We start from the raw sequence: 18,251 nt of genomic DNA, 5'->3' as shown, positions 1-18,251 counted from the left end.
GCCCAGGGGCTACAGCTGTCTCTTATTACCCCGGCCTGTTTCATTTCCCTCAGCATATCTTTTGCACATTGATAGTGAGCGGGCGGTATGGGTCTATATCTTTCTTTTATTGGGGGATGGTCACCTGTGGGGATTGTGTGTTCTACCCCTTCTATCCGTCCGAAGTCCAATGGGTGTTTACTGAAGACTTGTTCATATTCCGTCACTAGCCTATACACCCCTTGTTTTTGATGGGTAGGTGTTGAATTTATGCCCACGTGTAGCTGTTGGCACCAATCCTCCATTTCTCCATCTGAGCCATTGCCTTCCACCTGACAGGTTGGTTCTAAGGGCTCAATGGTTGTGATGGCATTGTTGTCAACAGTATATAGCTTTGCCATTGTAGCATACCTTGGCAAAGTGACCTCTTCCTCTCCACAGTTCAAAAGTCGTACCGGCACTCGTCCCCGGTGTACCTCGACTATCCCTCGTGCTGTGAGTATAGTGGGCCTGCTGTCGGTGTACACTGGTTCTATTAAGGCTTGATAATCTTGTCCCTTAGTACCAATGGCTGCTCTACACCATACCAGCATTTCTGTTTTTGGTGGGATTACAATAGACGTTGAATCACTTACCCTCACACTGCCGATTTCTCCACCTGCAACTTCTACCTGTTGCCTTAACATCAATACTTTTATTTCCCTCCGGAGAACTCTCTGCTGGCAGGATTGGGCAGTTTCAGCAATTTGCTGTAAGACAGAAATGACTTCGGAAAAGCAGTTCTCTAACACATTCATTCCTATCAATACAGTTGGTTCACAGTTCCGCCGGTCAACATCAACAACAATTATACCCTGTTTCTTCAATTCTACTTTACCAATCTTTATGGTCATCTCCCTGAATCCTAGTTTCGGTACCAACTTACCATTACTGGCCCATATATCTAGTTCAACATCAGAGGGCCCTTTATCAATATCTGCATCAGCCCAGTACCTCTTATAAAGGATATACGGTATAGATGAAATCTGGGAACCTGTGTCCAGCAAAGCGTTGAGGGGCATTCCGTCCAGCACGATAGGGATAATGGGTCGTCCTCCGATGTACCTGTCGTGCCAGGGTGTTGGGCCTTGAAAGTTCATTCCTGCGAAGCGGCCCGCATTCCCAGGGGATTCCCGTTTAAATCACAATCTCGTGCAAAGTGGCCTGGCTGCTGGCAACGGCGGCAAATGGGCTGTCCATCCGGTTGGTAGCGGTCGCGGGGTCGTCCTCTCCATGTCGGGTATCTCCGGGGTCTCATCCATGGAACACCTTCTCTACGGTTTGACAACTCCATCTTGGGTCCTCTCATCTCCTGCATGGTTTTAGCCATTGAAGCAACAACATCAGTTAAAGAGTCAAGCTTTTGTTGAAGAGCCTCATTAGTACTGGGCCCCAGGGGCTTAGCAATGGCCCCGGACATAGCTGATGTCACTGGTACTCCATGTTGTTGAGGAGCCTCTGCCATGAGTTGCGCAGGCTCCTGATCCCGAGGTGCCTCTGCCAGCTGGAGACGTATAACGCTCTCCTTTAATTGGGCAAATGTCAATTCAGGGTTCTTAAAAACAAGCATGCTCACATGCCCCCGGTGAGAAGGGGTGTAGAGTCCCTCAATAAATTGATCTCTTAGCAGTTTATCCGCTCCGGTGTTAAAAATGGGTTCAGCCAGTGTAAGTGATTTAAGGGCTTCCTGCAGGTTTAAGGCAAAGTCTCTCACGCCCTCATTAACTTTTTGTTTGCAATTAAAGAATCGTACTTTAGCTTTGCTGCTGGCAGTGGTTTCAAATGTAGCTTTTAATCCAGCAAATATGCGTTCAACAGTGCCTTTTAGATCAGCTGCCCATGCTGTGACTTCTCGCTTAGCATGGCCACTTAACTGCATCATCAGGAGACTAACACGCTGGACTTCATCCACAGGGAACATGTCAAAATGGGCCAGCATCTTTTCTCTGAAATCGTCAAGGGTATTAGGCTCACCTTCATACATTGGAAGCCATGGGCCACCCGGGGTATATGGCATCAGCACCGGCATGATGGGCGCCACTCCTTGCACCGCTGCGCTACCGGACTCTCTATCGACACTCTGTCTTTCAGCTGCATTAGCGTCGCCGGGTGCTGCGGCGTCTCCGTGCTGCGACATACTGTGCCCCCTTAGTTAATCCGGACCCTTCCGGTCCTCCGCTTCTGTCGGGATAGTGTAGATTCGTTCCGCTGTGCAGCAGAATCGATTTTCCCCTTGCTCTGATGTCAGAGCGCTCAGCTTGGTGCCGCCCACAATGACACGCCCCCTGCTGCTCTCACCCACCGCGCTCTGTAATGGCGGATTCTGAAGTTTTTCAGTTAGACTGGGGCTCAGGTGATGGCGTAGCTCAATTAACAGTCTCGTGCCTAACGGTTATGAAGTGATTACCTCAGGGGATGGCGGCCATCTTTACTCCATTATAACCAATGGGGAAAAGTCAATTTCAATAGTTTTCAATGGGGAATGGATTTTTCTTTAATAAAGTCAATTTTCAAGATTTTTCATGCAAGTTTTCACAGTTTTGGGCTCCAATCACGGCACACAATACCCGGTATACGGGCTGGCTAGATCCTGTTTGTGACGCCAATTGTGACGCCCAAGAGACCGGGATACCCAGCACCGGACCAATGGGGTCTGTCTCTTGAGGGGGATGTCACGGGTGGCTTGACCCGGTGCTGTGGCCTCAGGCAATGCACAGTGTAAGGGGTATCGTGAGGGGACAGGCACTTACTTGATCAGCAGCAGGTTCTCCCAGCGGCGATGATCCCGATCCTGGATAGATGGCTATTGTCCAAATGAAAGACTGAGGCACTGAAACGTTTAACCAGTTTACTTTAACATAAAAGGATTTACAACCAGTCCTGTCACCGGAGTCTGTATGGGAACTCTGAGTTACTTTGACCCTGCCGGGGTCTTCGCCTCTTATTGTGCGCAATTTCTGTGTGGCCCTGCTGCTGAGTGTGAACTGGCTGCCGGCCCAATCTGTCCCCTCCGGGTCCTGGTTCGACGGGCAACCCGAGTCCTTTTATCGGCTTACCCCCTCCGGGAGTACCGCTGAACTCTGTGTCTGTTGCTGCGTCCGGCCCTAGTGAAGCTGATATCACCTCACGTTTTTCCGGTTGCTGTATTATATATAATGAATACAGCTACGGATCCGGTATCCGTCTTTGCGCCTGTTCTGGGTAGTGATTAATGCTACCCGGTTCTCACAATGTCCCGTTTCTCTGTCCCTCTTCTCCTCAGGCCGGTGATTTGGGCCTGGAAACCGTCATAGGGCTGTTAGAAATTCAGCTGTATGACCTCTCACTATCAGCTCCTTAGCCCAACTGCCATTTCTTCTCTCAGACCAGAATGGATTAAGGGGAGTCTCTGGAGCTCCCCCTTCTGGCCGGAGGTGGTAGTGCAGTTTTGCTATCTTAATATTTGTGTTTAGTGTCAGTAACTATTTTTGTGGCAAATACCCCTAGGGGTGCCACACTAATTTATTGAGACAGGTTTTTTGGGTTATCAGGAGTTGTATGCCAAAATCATCAGTATTAAAACAATAAAAGACCTGACAAATTTCAGTTGGTGGATAATGAATCTATAATATATGAAAGTTTAATTGTAATCATTACATTATGAGAAATAATGAAATTTAACACTATATGCTAATTTTTTGAGAAGGACCTGTATATGGGGCACAGCATTATAAGGAGCACCTATGGGGCCATAAAGGTGCAGAGCATATATGGGGCACAGCATTATAAGGAGCACCTATGGGGCCATAATCAAAGGTGCAGAGCATATATGGCACAGCATTATAAGGAGCATCTATGGGGCCATAATCAAAGGTGCAGAGCATATATGGCACAGCATTATAAGGAGCATCTATGGGGCCATAATCAACGGTGCAGAGCATTCTATATAGCACAGTTGTATATGGAGCATCTATGGGGCAATAATGAACGGTATGGAGCATCTATTTTTATTTTTGAAATTCACCGGTAAATGCTGCATTTTCTACCCTAGGCTTATACTCGAGTCAATAAGTTTTCCCAGTTTTTTGTGGCAAAATTAGGGGGGTCGGCTTATACTCGGGTCGGCTTATACTCGAGTATATACGGTATATTGATGACTTGTTTTTTTCTAAGGAACAGCAATGAGGAAGAATAAATATCTTACGCAACAATAATACTTGGGGCATCCATTTCAAATTAAAACATGCTAAGGAAGATATGGACTTTCCTGGTGTAATACATTTTTCGAAATGGTTAAACAAATCTATATATATAATTGTCTAAGGGTTTTTCCGTCTGTCTGTCTGTCTGTCTTTCTGTCTGTCTGTCTGTCTTTCTGTCTGTCTGTCTGTCCTGGAAATCCCGGCTCTCTGATTGGTCGAGGCCGCTAGGCCTCGACCAATCAGCAACGGGCACAGCGACGATGATGTCATAAAGGACGTAGACATCTCACGTTTCTGATTCAGCGACGGGCACAGTATCGACGTAGATGTCATAATGGTTGCCATGGCGACGATGATGTCATAAAGGTTGCCTCGACCAATCAGCGACGGGCACAGTGTGCCGCGAATTCTGGAATCATCATTGTCCATATACTACGGGGACATGCATATTCTAGAATACCCGATGCGTTAGAAGCGGGCCACAATCTAGTTTATCAATATTCATCCAATACAAAAGGCTCCATATGTTCATCCCTTGTGTTTGTGGGTTTCCTCCTGGTTCTCTGGTTTCCTCCTACACTCCAAAAACATACTGATAGGGAAATTACAATGTGAGCCCCAATGGGGACAGTCATGATGATAACTTTAAAAGTGCTGTTGAGTTAATAGCGCTATATAAGTAAGTAAGTAAAATTTGTGTGGATTAAAATTCTTTCTCTTTTTCTCCAGAACAGATAATTTATGAAATTCCATTATTGCAAATTCAGCAAAATGGCAACCTGCTGGTTTTGGTAAACCATAGATGGATAGCAAAACTTTTTTTAAAATAAACAAATACCTTATGTTGCTCACTGTTACCTGTAAGGTCCTTGGTGTCTCTTCTTACTTTTGTCATGAGCTGAAACCACAGGCGTCTTCATGCTAGGCCATGACCATGCTCAGGACGTCTATTGGCAGGCGCATCGTAATGTCATGAAATCATGAAGTCCCAGCCTAACATGAAGATGCACATGGTTTCAGCTTTCTCCGGGTTCTCCAGTTTCCTCCCCCACTCCAAAAACCATACTGATAGGGAATTTAGCTTGTGAATCCGAGTGATAATAGTGATGGTCATGTCTGTAAAGCACTGTGTAATTAATTGCATATATAAGTGAGGACAAAAAATATAATATTAGTTTTGTTTTTATTCTACATCTAGCATTATTATGCACTCGGATCTGAAGAAACCATATGTTAGGGGTCAAGTTCCCGCCTCTGCATAGGGGAATCTCGAGCCATCTTCGCTGCGGTCCCCCATTCTTCTCCTGCCGCAGTGGAGCCTACTCAGTGGAGGCGTCAGTCCCAGCGTCTTGCTCAGTTTGATACTGTGCAAAGGGTTTCTGCTGCCTTTCCAGCTTCTGCCATAGTAGCCAGTACTGGTCAGCGGTGAGCAGACGTCTTTGGCACTAAGTCCTACTTTTCCCCTTCTGAGCATGCCCACGGTAAGATCTCTCATTGGAGATCAAGAGTCACATGCTCAGGTACTGAAGCAACTCCCATTGGTCCTCTAGGAAGGTCCTGAAGTTGCTCAAGTTCTGTGGCAGCCTCCCATTGTTCCCTCTGGGAAGGTCCTGAAGTTGCTGCAGCTATAAAAAGTCTGCATGACCGCACGGCCATGCGCTAGTATCAATCTATGTTATGTGCTTTGTGCCAGTGTGGTCTTGTGTGTATGTATTTAGGGCCCTGGCTGAAATAACCCCTTAGAATACCGGCACCTCCGGTGAGGAGCTTGTGTGTGCAAGACCACTGACTGCTATCAGCTCAGCAGTTAGCTGTGTACTCCTGTGAGTCTAACAGGGCACATTCTTTCTTTTGTCGGTGGCTCTGTGAAGTAACAGAGTTCGCTTATACCTCCATATAGTGCCACTTGCTAGCAGCAGGTTCCTCCAGCACGGTGAACCCCGGGCTGCGAACGCACCAATAAATTTATCTATTTACTAGGTGCGTTCCACTAGCCCTAACATCATAAATGATAACGTAGGACATTGAATTTAGACAGCATAAATTTGCTAATTGAATTTCCCGGAAAAATCCACACAATTTTGATAAATTGAATCTTGTTAGATTTGCATATCTCTAATGACCTCCTATCCAATTACAGCAACAGAAGAATGTAGAATGTGGAACTTGGAGACTCTTTTTCCTGGAGAAATGTGCAAGGCATTTGGTGAGACATGCACCTTTGAGACACTTATGGGTAAAGATGAGAATTCACTCAATTCAACAAATTACTATAGATACTCCAAATCGGTTCTCTAGCCTGAAAGAACAGAATTCTACTAGATATATCATTTGACTACTCGCCTTGGGATTAAAAAAATTAATGAATCTACAAATTAACCATTGCATTGTTTTGAGTTGACAGCCTATTTCCTTAGCTCATGACTAATTGCCTTCACTTTATGCTTTTTATTATCATACCTAGGTCTATTTACATTCATTAATCTTCATTTTCTTTATTTTGCTGCCTCTCCTTTCCTAGTTTATTTCATCCACCCTATTTACAAGGTTTGTCCCACCAGACAGTCCTATGATGCTACGAGTCAAATATTTTAAGTTATAGTACGAACAATTTTGCAGCTTCAGGTTATCATCATCATAACTAATCTTCTTACACTGTTGCACTGTACGATTTATTTTCACCATTCCATTCATTTCCTTCCAGCGCTGTAGTGGATACAACCTATTACGGTACTACGTTTCTTTTTGTCTGACTCCACTAAATCTACTATGCTACTATTAGCTGATTTCTAAGGTTAATTTACAAACAAATAAATAACCTTCAATTCATCTTAAATTATTCATATTTTTAGATATTACTACGTTTGAATCATTAATCTTCACCATTTCACCAGTGTGGAAATTGTAATCAGTTACTACTTGTATGTCGCTGATGCTTTTTGAACCTTTGCGTAATTTTTCTGCCTACTTAGTCAGTGTAAGCCTTCATTATTGCAATACAGTTACCATTACTCTACGACTAAGGGCTACAGCCAGAAACGCGTAAGAATGCTACATGATTTTATCATCTGTCTGGACTAATTTTTTTAAAAGAATGAAATTAAGAATTTTTTTATTAAAATTCAGTTTGCTGATCCAATTTTCTTTCCTAACTTATCCAATGGTCAAACGGAATCTGGATCCTGACTGCAGTATCAGAGGCTATCTACCATATAATACACGTTGAGGCACCATTCCCCTTTTTTTGTTTACCATTACCATTGTCATCTATAAAATAGATCTTATTTTTGCCCAGACAATACTTTAAACATCTTCTCCATGCCAAATACATTGCTACGAGCAAAGGAAATCTACAGAGCTCTAGCTAATGGTTCCCTACTCATTATAATGTCATGGCATGTCTTATTGATCTAATATAACATTATCACATTGGAGCACTCCTTTATTAAATCATTACTTAGGTTTTCGGAAAAGAAATTTTTACCTATTTTGAGCCTATACTCCATTCCCCCTATATTAGCTATCTCTGAGGTCTTCTAGATTGCGTCCAACCCCTTTCAAGCTCTTTAACAAAAATATAATTTTAGTAGTGTGAAAGTGATTGTTTGCAACAGATATTAGTGGTATTACCCCTTTCCGACCTTAAACATAGCCATATGTCCGGGTCGCCTGGTACTTACCAACCTTGGACGTATGGATTCATCATATCTTTAATGCGGCATCGCGACTGCATCCTGACCAGCCTATTGCAGCGTTTCTCAGTCTTCCATGCAATAAGAATGTCTGAAACACTGATGTCCAGCTTAGGATCGGTGCTGTATGAGCACTAATCATAGGCTGGTTCCTGGCAATGCTAGGATCACCAGGGCCAGCTCTGATTGGTGTGATCGATGATGACATTGATCGCATCAATCAGAGCGCACATATACAAAGGAAAAGAAGGTTGTCCTCCATTGATGACTAATTCAGTTAAAAAAATGAAAAGCCATCTTTATTTATAGATTTAAAAAAAATAAATGCACTGATCACCATGAAAATCTAAGTTAAATAACTGAAGCGTTTCAGCTAGAAGCCTTAACCATGGTACCATGATTAAATGTTGATCACTGATGTACATCACTGAAAGACCTCCGGTTGCTGCTTTTTTCTTTTTCCTTTAGAAAAAAGATACAATTTTCCACCAAGCATGCGCACACTCACAAATAAAATTTGGTACTCACACAAACATCACATACGTAAAAAAAAAGTCCCACTCATCCCAAACCTGGTATTCAGCGGAGGAGGTATACGCTTTCCTTGCCTCCGACACTGACAATTAAGGAGAGGAAACCATCTTCTTTTATTTTTCCTCCTCACCCTCTGTAATCATGACCATGGTCATGATTAAGGGAGCTTAGTCTCCAGAAACGCGTTGAGATTCTTACCCATATGGTTTGTGCTGAAGTTTGCATCCTCCATGTTTAAGTTTGTGAATATAGAAAACTTTTTTTCACGGTTTCGGTGAAGCTGGACATTTTCTTCTCTTTGATTCTACACGCCTGGACACAGCGAGTCCATGCTCCCAAAACTCAGCTTATGCATCACGGGTGAGCTGGTTTATATTCCTTCTCTATAAAAATTGTGTTCCAGTGAGGAATCAGGAGGCTCCATTTGCACATCAAAATCATTGGGTATAAGAGTGTTGTGATTGTTCATTTAGTAACAGGTTACTGACAGATGTGGGCCTATAGTTGTAAAACAGCAGGTTAAAAGAGGGGAAGAGTACATACAACATAAGTGGAAAAAAAGCGAGGTCGTGGTGTAAGGGGGAATGCGATTGGTGTTTGACTTATATGTGGGTTAGGTGTTAAAGCGAACCTGTCACTAGGTTTGGCAAATATAAGATACGGCCACTGCCTTTCAGGGCTTATCTACAGCATTCTATAATGTTGTAGATACGCCCCGATCCAACCTGAAAGATAATAAAAATAACTTTTATTATACTCCAGTCCAGTCCGATGGGAGTCGCATGTCCGGGTCCGGCGCCTCCCAACAGGTCAGATAAGTATGCCTGTGCAGGAGCACGATGCTGGGGAGCCATGAAGCAAGCAGGAGGGTGGCGATCATAAGAAGATAGGATTGGGGCTTATCTACATCATTATAGAATGCTGTAGATAAGCCCTGAAAGGTGGTCGCGGTATCTTACATCCGCCAAACCTGGTGACTGGTTCGCTTTAATGTTAATGAAAGCTTACCTGAACAAACACCGTTTTGTCCTTTCCAAAGACCATTGACAACATCTGTTACTGGATGGGCTACTCGACCCCCTTTCTTTGGCAGCCGCTCAGTGGTATGCCTTGTCTATGAGGCTCAGAAAGAGCATTTGCTCCAGTTGATGGCAAGTGCTGCATCAAGTGGCCTCTCCTCTTCTTCCTCCACCTGAACATTACACTCAATACAACCCTCAGTGGTGGCACCCCAATTACCTTTGTTTCCCCCTTCATCACAAATTTCCAAATGCCCAACTGACTGTGGGGAACCACAGATGGGCCATTCTGCAGAGCTGTTCACACATTCTATTCCATGGGTATCAGAGGTCTGCACCAAAGATTCACAGAATCCAGAAGAGTAAAGCATCTGCACTGATGCCAAAAATGCTTTCAAGGATCAAGGGCCGAACAAAGTAGGGTACGAGCAGAATCCAGACCCTCAGACGTTAACTGCTTTGGGTGGACTTTATCCTGATGAGACTCAGACACCAGAAGCACATGCGAAATGTACTGTCGTGTCAGAGCAGGAAAAGGGGGAGGGTGACTCTCAGAGTGAGGAGTGTGAGAACAGAGAGGATGATCATGAACTTGTAGATCCCTTTTGGAGTGAAATCAGAGGTAAACAGCTGAGTAGCTCATTAGAGGAGGAGTAGGAAGATAAGGAGTTACATTGTGGCTTCCCACACAGACACAAACTGATGCAGCTATGACAAGCACTGTATCCAACCACATCTGAAAAAGGACATTAAAAATAATAATTTAAGTAAGCAAAAATTAGTTTTGAATTTTTTGAATTAATGTTTCATACATTTTTATACATTTTGTATTAAAAAAAATGCAAATGTCAGTGTAATTTATGAAGGAAACAAGAATTGCCAAAAAATTAGATAGAAGAGGGACTCTTAGAAGGAAGAGGGAGATACACCCTGTCATGTAGTGGTGCTCCTAGACTTATAAAGGCTATGCACTGCAAGGGCAAACTCTGCCAAAAATTAGAAGCAGAGTCATCAATAAACCATTGAAGGCACCAACTGTAGCACTTCATTCAAATATTGTGAAAAAAAAGTTTAGTTGTGGTGCTCCCACACTTATAAAAGCTCTGCACACAGTGTAAAGCCTGCCAAAAATTACAAGCAGGATCACCCTTGAAGGCACCAGGTTGCATAGAGAAATTAACAAAATGTAGTTGTGCTTGTTCTACACTCATAAAGACTTTGCACACATGGTCATCCTTACCCCCTTAACTGCACCAAGTTGAGGGCCTCATAAAAAATTAACAAAGTATAGTTGAAGTACTCCCACACTCATAAAAGCTTTGCACAAAGCGCAAAGCCAGGAAAAAGTTATAAGAAAGGTCATTCAGTCATCCATAGACCCTTGAAGGCAAAATCTGGTGTGTTTCATTCAAATATTGAAGCTTAAAAACACTTTATGTGCTGCTGTCACCTGGTGGTGTGGAAAAGTCGGGGCTAATCCAGGCTTTGCTCATTTTTATCAGCAAATTATGTTTAAATCCGAAAACACCTGTCTGTTATGACCCCTTTGGCGGCACTAGAAACCCACTCAGACAATTCGCTAGCTGCAGGGCAGCACAACATATTCAAGGCATAGAGGAACAGCTCATGCTAGGTGTCCAGCTTTAATATACAATAGTTGAAGGTCACAGAGGAATAAGGGTATGTGCATTCGCAGTTGGAAGCTCTGCGGATTTTTCTGCACCTGTTTTGAGAAATCCACTGCATTTTACCTGCAGATTTACTGTGGATTTTCTGCGGTTTTTCTGCGGATTCCACCTGTGGTATTACACCTGCGGATTCCTATTATGGAGCAGGTGTAAACCGCTGTGGAATCTACACAAAGAATGAACATGCTGCGGAATAAACAATGCAGCGTTTCTGCACATTTTTTTCCGCAGCATGTGCACTGCGGATTTTGTTTTCCAAAGGTTTATATGGTACTGTAAAATCATGGAAAACAGCTGCGAATCCGTAGCATCAAAACCGCTGTGGATCTGCAGCAAAATCCACAATGTGTGCACATACCCTTAGGGACTGTGCTGGTTTTGTCAGCCAGATATTGCTTGACCACCTTTAAAAATGTTTCCCTCCATGTCAAAAATACCTGATCATTAGGGCCTGGATGCTGGGACGTGTCATGAAATTGACCCAAGCCTTTGACAGTGTACCTCTGCTGTCCCTGGTGTGTGTCTCACTCTCCTCCTTGATTGGGTAAGGAAGCTTGCCCCCCGCTGCTAGTGTTGTCAGATGGGAATTTTTTCAACATATTTTCCACAATGGCCTTTTGGTATAGGGCCATTTTAGTAGAACTCACTGCCTCAGGAAGGAGAGATGCAAGGTTCTCCTTGTAGAGTGGGTCTAGCATTGTAAACAACCAGTGCTCTTTTTTGGCCAAGATGAATGCAATGCGGGGGTCATGGGAAAGACAGTGGTACATAAAGTAGGCCATATGTGGCAAGCTCTCTACAGCCAATACTTCCCTGTCTCCACTATGATGATTACTCTCCATCTCCTCCTCCTCCATCTCTTCTTTATCAGTCCCTTCCTCAGCCCAACCACGCAGGAGAGATGGGACAAACTTTGTGTGGATACTAGCCTCTGTTGCGCTAGCAACAAGCTCCTGTTCCTCCTCATCATCAGCATCCACCTCCTTATTTTTACTCAATACATGCTGAGAAGATGAGATGAGACTTGGCTGGGTAGTATCTACCCTTCTCATGTCTTCCTCCATCTCCACCTGGTACGCATGCAAAGCTTCAGATTTAATTGTGGTTAGCGCCTGTTTAAGTAGGCACAGAAGTGAGATCATTGCACTCATTATGCCATCATCACCGCTCACCATCTTGGTGGAGTCCTCAAATTCTTGGAGAACCGCACAAAAGTCAGACATCCATGCCCACTCTTCAGTTGATATGGGTGGAGGCGGCCCAGAATAATGACGAGTGTGTTGGAGCTGGTATTTGACAACTGGCCTCTGCTGCTCACAAAGCCATAGCAGCATGTGCAATGTAGAGTTCCAGTGTGTCACACACCAATCGGTGAGCTGGCACTTGCATGCGCTACTGCAGCACTGCCAGAGCGGTGGAAGCAGTAGCCGACTTGAGGAAATGGGCACTGATGCAGCATGCCTTGAACAGAAGCTCTGGGAGATCTGGGTAGGTTTTCAGAAACTGCTGAACCACCAAATTGAGCACGTGGGCCAAGCATGGTATATGTGGGAGCCTGCCAAGCTTCATGGCCGCTACCAGGTTATGGCCATTATCAGATACAACCATGCCTAGTTGAAGGTTCAGCAGCGAGAGCCACAGATCAAATTGGCCTGTTACTCCTTTCCATAACTCTGCTGTGATGTGTGGTTTGTCTTCTAGACAAATTAGCTTTAGCAGAGCCTGTTGCCACTTTGATAAGGCAGTGCTGCAGAGCTTCTAGCTTCCAGCTGATGTAGACCATGTGCTCTGAGACAGCAAACCGTAGATGGAGGTGGAGGAAGTGCAGGATAGGGTGCAGAAATTGCTGTAGCAGTTGAGGGAAACCCTGATCGAAGGAAAGCCAGCAATCCTCGATGTCAATAGCACATGTGTTGTGCCAAGGTGGGACACAGCAGTGGCCTCCACAATATTCACCCAGTGTGCCATCAGGGAAATGTAGACTTCCTGACCACAAGCACTTGTCCACATGTTTGTTGTTAAGGTTACAATCCCTGTAACTGCGTTGGTAAGGTACAGGTGTTGTTCCTGGAGATATGCTGGTAGAAGGTGGAGACATCACACCGGGACAAAAAGTGGCAGCTTGAGACGGAGTATCAAGGGATGGCTGCCTACCATCAGTTGGAGGACATCCTCCATGTCTACAAGCCTAAATGGCAACATATACATGACAAGCAGCCTGGAAATGTGCCCATTTACCACTTGGGCCTGTTGGTTGGTGGATGGGAACTTTTCTTTTATTTCCAAGGCTTGGGATAGGGACAGTTGAACTCTGTGTTGGGACAAGTTTTTGTCAGTGCCTGATGATGGTGCCTCAGAAGGTGCAAGGACAGGTGCAGGGCGGGAGGGATCTACGACAGTGTCATGGATAGCGTTTGGCCCACCGAGTTGGGTGCTTAGATGACATGTGCCTGGTCATGCTGGTGGTGGTTAGGCTTTAAGTTGTCAGACCCCTGATTATCTTGGCATGTCACAGGTTGAAAATTACAATGTTTTTTGTCTCAGAACTCTCTTTAATAAAGTCCCAGACTGGGAACACCTAACTCTTTGATGGAGACATTCGTGGGTGTCAGTGCTCTGCGGAACAGTTGCACACCTTCTCACTCTGTCACCCTACTGCCTCTTTAAGTACTGCCGATCCCTCCACCTCAGCACTGCTGGCCTCCCTCTGCATGACAGCTTCTCAGGTTGGGTCACTGACTTTGTCATCCACCACCTCGCCTTCTGCCACCACACCCTGGTCCTCCTGACTTGGTGACTGAACAACCTGACTTATTAGCAACTGTGTCTCATCATCTACCTCCTTAGACAAAATTTGCCTTTCTTCGCCATCATCTTCTTGTGGGTGTGGCTGCTTTAAGTTTGGTGCATTTACATGGTCGACAAGACTGGGCCATGTCGACCATGTAAATTTTTCTTTTGTATGCACCATATTTTCTTTTGAAAAATAAAAAGAAAAGAAAAATCCAGTCCTGTCGAGCCGAATTCCAATTTTTTGTATTATGCATAGAAGTGCTTGAGCTCTGCTATTTATAGCAAAAACCACAGTCTCCTATGAGATCGTTCAGAGGAGTATCATAATGACAGCAGTCCCCTGGCTGTCACTACAAGGCATTGGCACATGCAATCATGTCACAGGCGCAATGATGGGAGTGTAGAATGAAACGCCCCTGTCGGCAAGCATCAAATTCCACTGTCAGAAATTGATAGCAGAATTTAACAGGTTAACAGCTGTGGACAAAGCTACCCTGCACCCTAGGCTGTAAAAGATACATGATGGTTGATAAAAATAGCCATCATATGTTGGGAAAATATGTTGGTTCACAAAGTCAGGGACACGATCTATGTTATAATATACGTCAAAAGTCATGAAGGGATAATAGTGATGAGCGAATATACTCGTTACTTGACGAGATTTCTCGAGCATGATCGGGGGTCCTCCGAGTATTTTTTAGTGCTTGGAGATTTAGATTTTCTTGCTGCAGCTAAATGATTTACATATGTTAGCCAGCATAAGTACATGTGAGGATTCCCTAGCAACCAAGCAACCTTGTGGCAACAAAAACGAAACGAAATTTCCGAGCACTAAAAAATACTCGGAGGACCCCCGAGCATGCTCGAGAAATCTTGAGCAACGAGTATATTCGCTCATTACTAATAATTAAATTTCAGTAAGCGTGTTCAATACTTTTTCCCTGTGTAATTTCTTATTATTACATATAATTTAATTTATGGACATCTGTGGTTTTATTTCTTTACCTGTGTGGATTGCATGGGTTATTTTTACAAAATCAGGTGAGAATTTCATGTCAATAGCACTTTTCAAGATATACTTTCTGAGAAAATTGGTGTCATGTTCAATACTTATATCACCCGATATACAGTTGTGCTCCAAAGTTTACATACCCTGGCAGAATTTTTGCTTTCTTGGCTTTTTTTCAAATAATATGAATGATAACACCAAAACTTTTTCTCCATTCATGGTTAGTGGTTGGGTGAATCCATTTATTGTCAAACTACTGTGTTTTCTCTTCTTAAATCAGAAAGACAACCCAAAACATCCAAATCACCCTGATCAAAAGTTCACATATCCCATGTTAGGTGCCGGGATTCTCACACTGCATGGGGTAGATCCCAAGCCTTGCCTGCATCTGCAGTCTCCCATTCTGCTTTGACAGCTGCGGGTGCTGCTGAGCATAGACATCGGTCCCAGCGTCTTGCTCAGACTCGTGCTATTCGCCTGGTTACTGCTGGCTCTTCAGCCAAGCCTATGGTAACAAGCAGTAGTCAGCGATGAGTGAACACTCTGGAGACTAAGGCAAAGAAAACATGGCTGACAGCACTCGATTTTTCCAAAGCGTTTGATACCGTGCCGCACAAGAGGTTGGTACACAAAATGAGAATGCTTGGTCTGGGGGAAAATGTGTGTAAATGGGTTAGTAACTGGCTTAGTGATAGAAAGCAGAGGGTGGTTATAAATGGTATAGTCTCTAACTGGGTCGCTGTGACCAGTGGGGTACCGCAGGGGTCAGTATTGGGACCTGTTCTCTTCAACATATTCATTAATGATCTGGTAGAAGGTTTACACAGTAAAATATCGATATTTGCAGATGATACAAAACTATGTAAAGCAGTTAATACAAGAGAAGATAGTATTCTGCTACAGATGGATCTGGATAAGTTGGAAACTTGGGCTGAAAGGTGGCAGATGAGGTTTAACAATGATAAATGTAAGGTTATACACATGGGAAGAGGGAATCAATATCACCATTACACACTGAACGGGAAACCACTGGGTAAATCTGACAGGGAGAAGGACTTGGGGATCCTAGTTAATGATAAACTTACCTGGAGCAGCCAGTGCCAGGCAGCAGCTGCCAAGGCAAACAGGATCATGGGGTGCATTAAAAGAGGTCTGGATACACATGATGAGAGCATTATACTGCCTCTGTACAAATCCCTAGTTAGACCGCACATGGAGTACTGTGTCCAGTTTTGGGCACCGGTGCTCAGGAAGGATATAATGGAACTAGAGAGAGTACAAAGGAGGGCAACAAAATTAATAAAGGGGATGGGAGAACTACAATACCCAGATAGATTAGCGAAATTAGGATTATTTAGTCTAGAAAAAAGACGACTGAGGGGCGATCTAATAACCATGTATAAGTATATAAGGGGACAATACAAATATCTCGCTGAGGATCTGTTTATACCAAGGAAGGTGACGGGCACAAGGGGGCATTCTTTGCGTCTGGAGGAGAGAAGGTTTTTCCACCAACATAGAAGAGGATTCTTTACTGTTAGGGCAGTGAGAATCTGGAATTGCTTGCCTGAGGAGGTGGTGATGGCGAACTCAGTCGAGGGGTTCAAGAGAGGCCTGGATGTCTTCCTGGAGCAGAACAATATTGTATCATACAATTATTAGGTTCTGTAGAAGGACGTAGATCTGGGGACTTATTATGATGGAATATAGGCTGAACTGGATGGACAAATGTCTTTTTTCGGCCTTACTAACTATGTTACTATGTTACTATGTTACTCATAAGTCGGAGCGCCCGTCCAGGTCCAGTGAACCAAAGAAAAGATGGCTGACAGCACTCATAAGTCGGAGCGCCCGTCCAGGTCCAGGGAACCAAAGAAAAGATGGCTGACAGCACTCATAAGTCGGAGCGCCCGTCCAGGTCCAGGGAACCAAAGAAAAGATGGCTGACAGCACTCATAAGTCGGAGCGCCCATCCAGGTCCAGGGAACCAAAGAAAAGATGGCTGACAGCACTCTTAAGTCAGAGCACCTGTCCAGGTCCAGGGAACCAAAGAAAAGATGGCTGACAGCACTCATAATTCGGAGCGCCCGTCCAGGTCCAGGGAACCAAAAAAAAGATGGCTGACAGCACTCATAAGTCGGAGCGCCCATCCAGGTCCAGGGAACCAAGAAAAGATGGCTGACAGCACTCATAAGTCGGAGCGCCCGTCCAGGTCCAGGGAACCAAGAAAAGAACCCTTTATTACTTGAACTCTTGATGGTCCTAGTGACCCTTTATTACTTGCACTCTGGAGACTAAGTCCAGAGATCACCCTACTGAGCATGCTCGTGATGTGGCGACGTCTCATTGGTGGTCCGTCGTCAGCTGCTCTGGTGATGTGGCAGCTCTGAATTGGTCCACAGGCAACGTCCTGTCCAACTAGACTTGAGCTGTACATATAAAAAGTTCTCAGAGGTGCACACCGGTGCACTAGTATCAATTTAATCTCATATGTGAATGTACTTTGGTGTGGTCTGTGACAGCATGTGCTCACGGTTGGCTGCTAGCCGTTAGAATTCCGGCACCTCCGGATATGAGTTTGTTCATGTGGATTCAGGGCTGGCGTAATGCCACTAGAATTCCAGCACTTCAGGAGAGGAGTTGTTTGAGTGCTGTTGCTGACTGCCTGACCACTGTTGCTATATGCTCCATTAGTGGGCTTTGATCCTCTGTGAAGTTAACAGGGATTGTGTCTAGCATCATATCTTTCGTTGCTGTGCGCGAAGGACACAGCTCTATTGCTGAGCATCTGCTTAGCTTCTGTGTGCTATTGACACAGCTCTTTTGCAGAGAATCAGCTTCGTTACTGTGTGCGAGTGACACTACCTCTTGTGCTGCTCACTGAGCCACGTGAAACTCTGTGCGAGCTAGCAATCGCTCACTGCATTCTCTGCCATTGTTCACATTAGCTGCAGTTTTACATCTCTGCACGGTGGACCCCAGGGTGTGATTGCACTTCCTCATTAAATCTATTTAGTGCACCGCCACCCCACAGATTTCTGCAGCCCCACAGAGCCCCGCAGCCCCACAGAGCTCCACAGCCCCACAGAGCACCGCAGCCCCACAGAGCCCCACCACCCCACAGAGCCCCGCAGCCCCACAGAGCCCCGCAGCCTCACAGGCCATCGCATCTCCACAGGCCATCGCAGCCCCACAGGCCACCGGAGCCCCACAGAGCAGTAGCACCACCGCACCAGCCTGGAATGGGATTTCCCAGAGGCCACCGCACCATCATTGACCACCGAACAACCCCTGTGACTACTCCTCCACCAGTGCCA

Source organism: Ranitomeya imitator, chromosome 3, assembly GCF_032444005.1.
Source record: "Ranitomeya imitator isolate aRanImi1 chromosome 3, aRanImi1.pri, whole genome shotgun sequence".
Classification (NCBI taxonomy): Eukaryota; Metazoa; Chordata; class Amphibia; order Anura; family Dendrobatidae; genus Ranitomeya; species Ranitomeya imitator.
The sequence above is the reverse complement of the archived record's forward strand: the minus strand, read 5'-3'. Positions refer to the sequence as shown.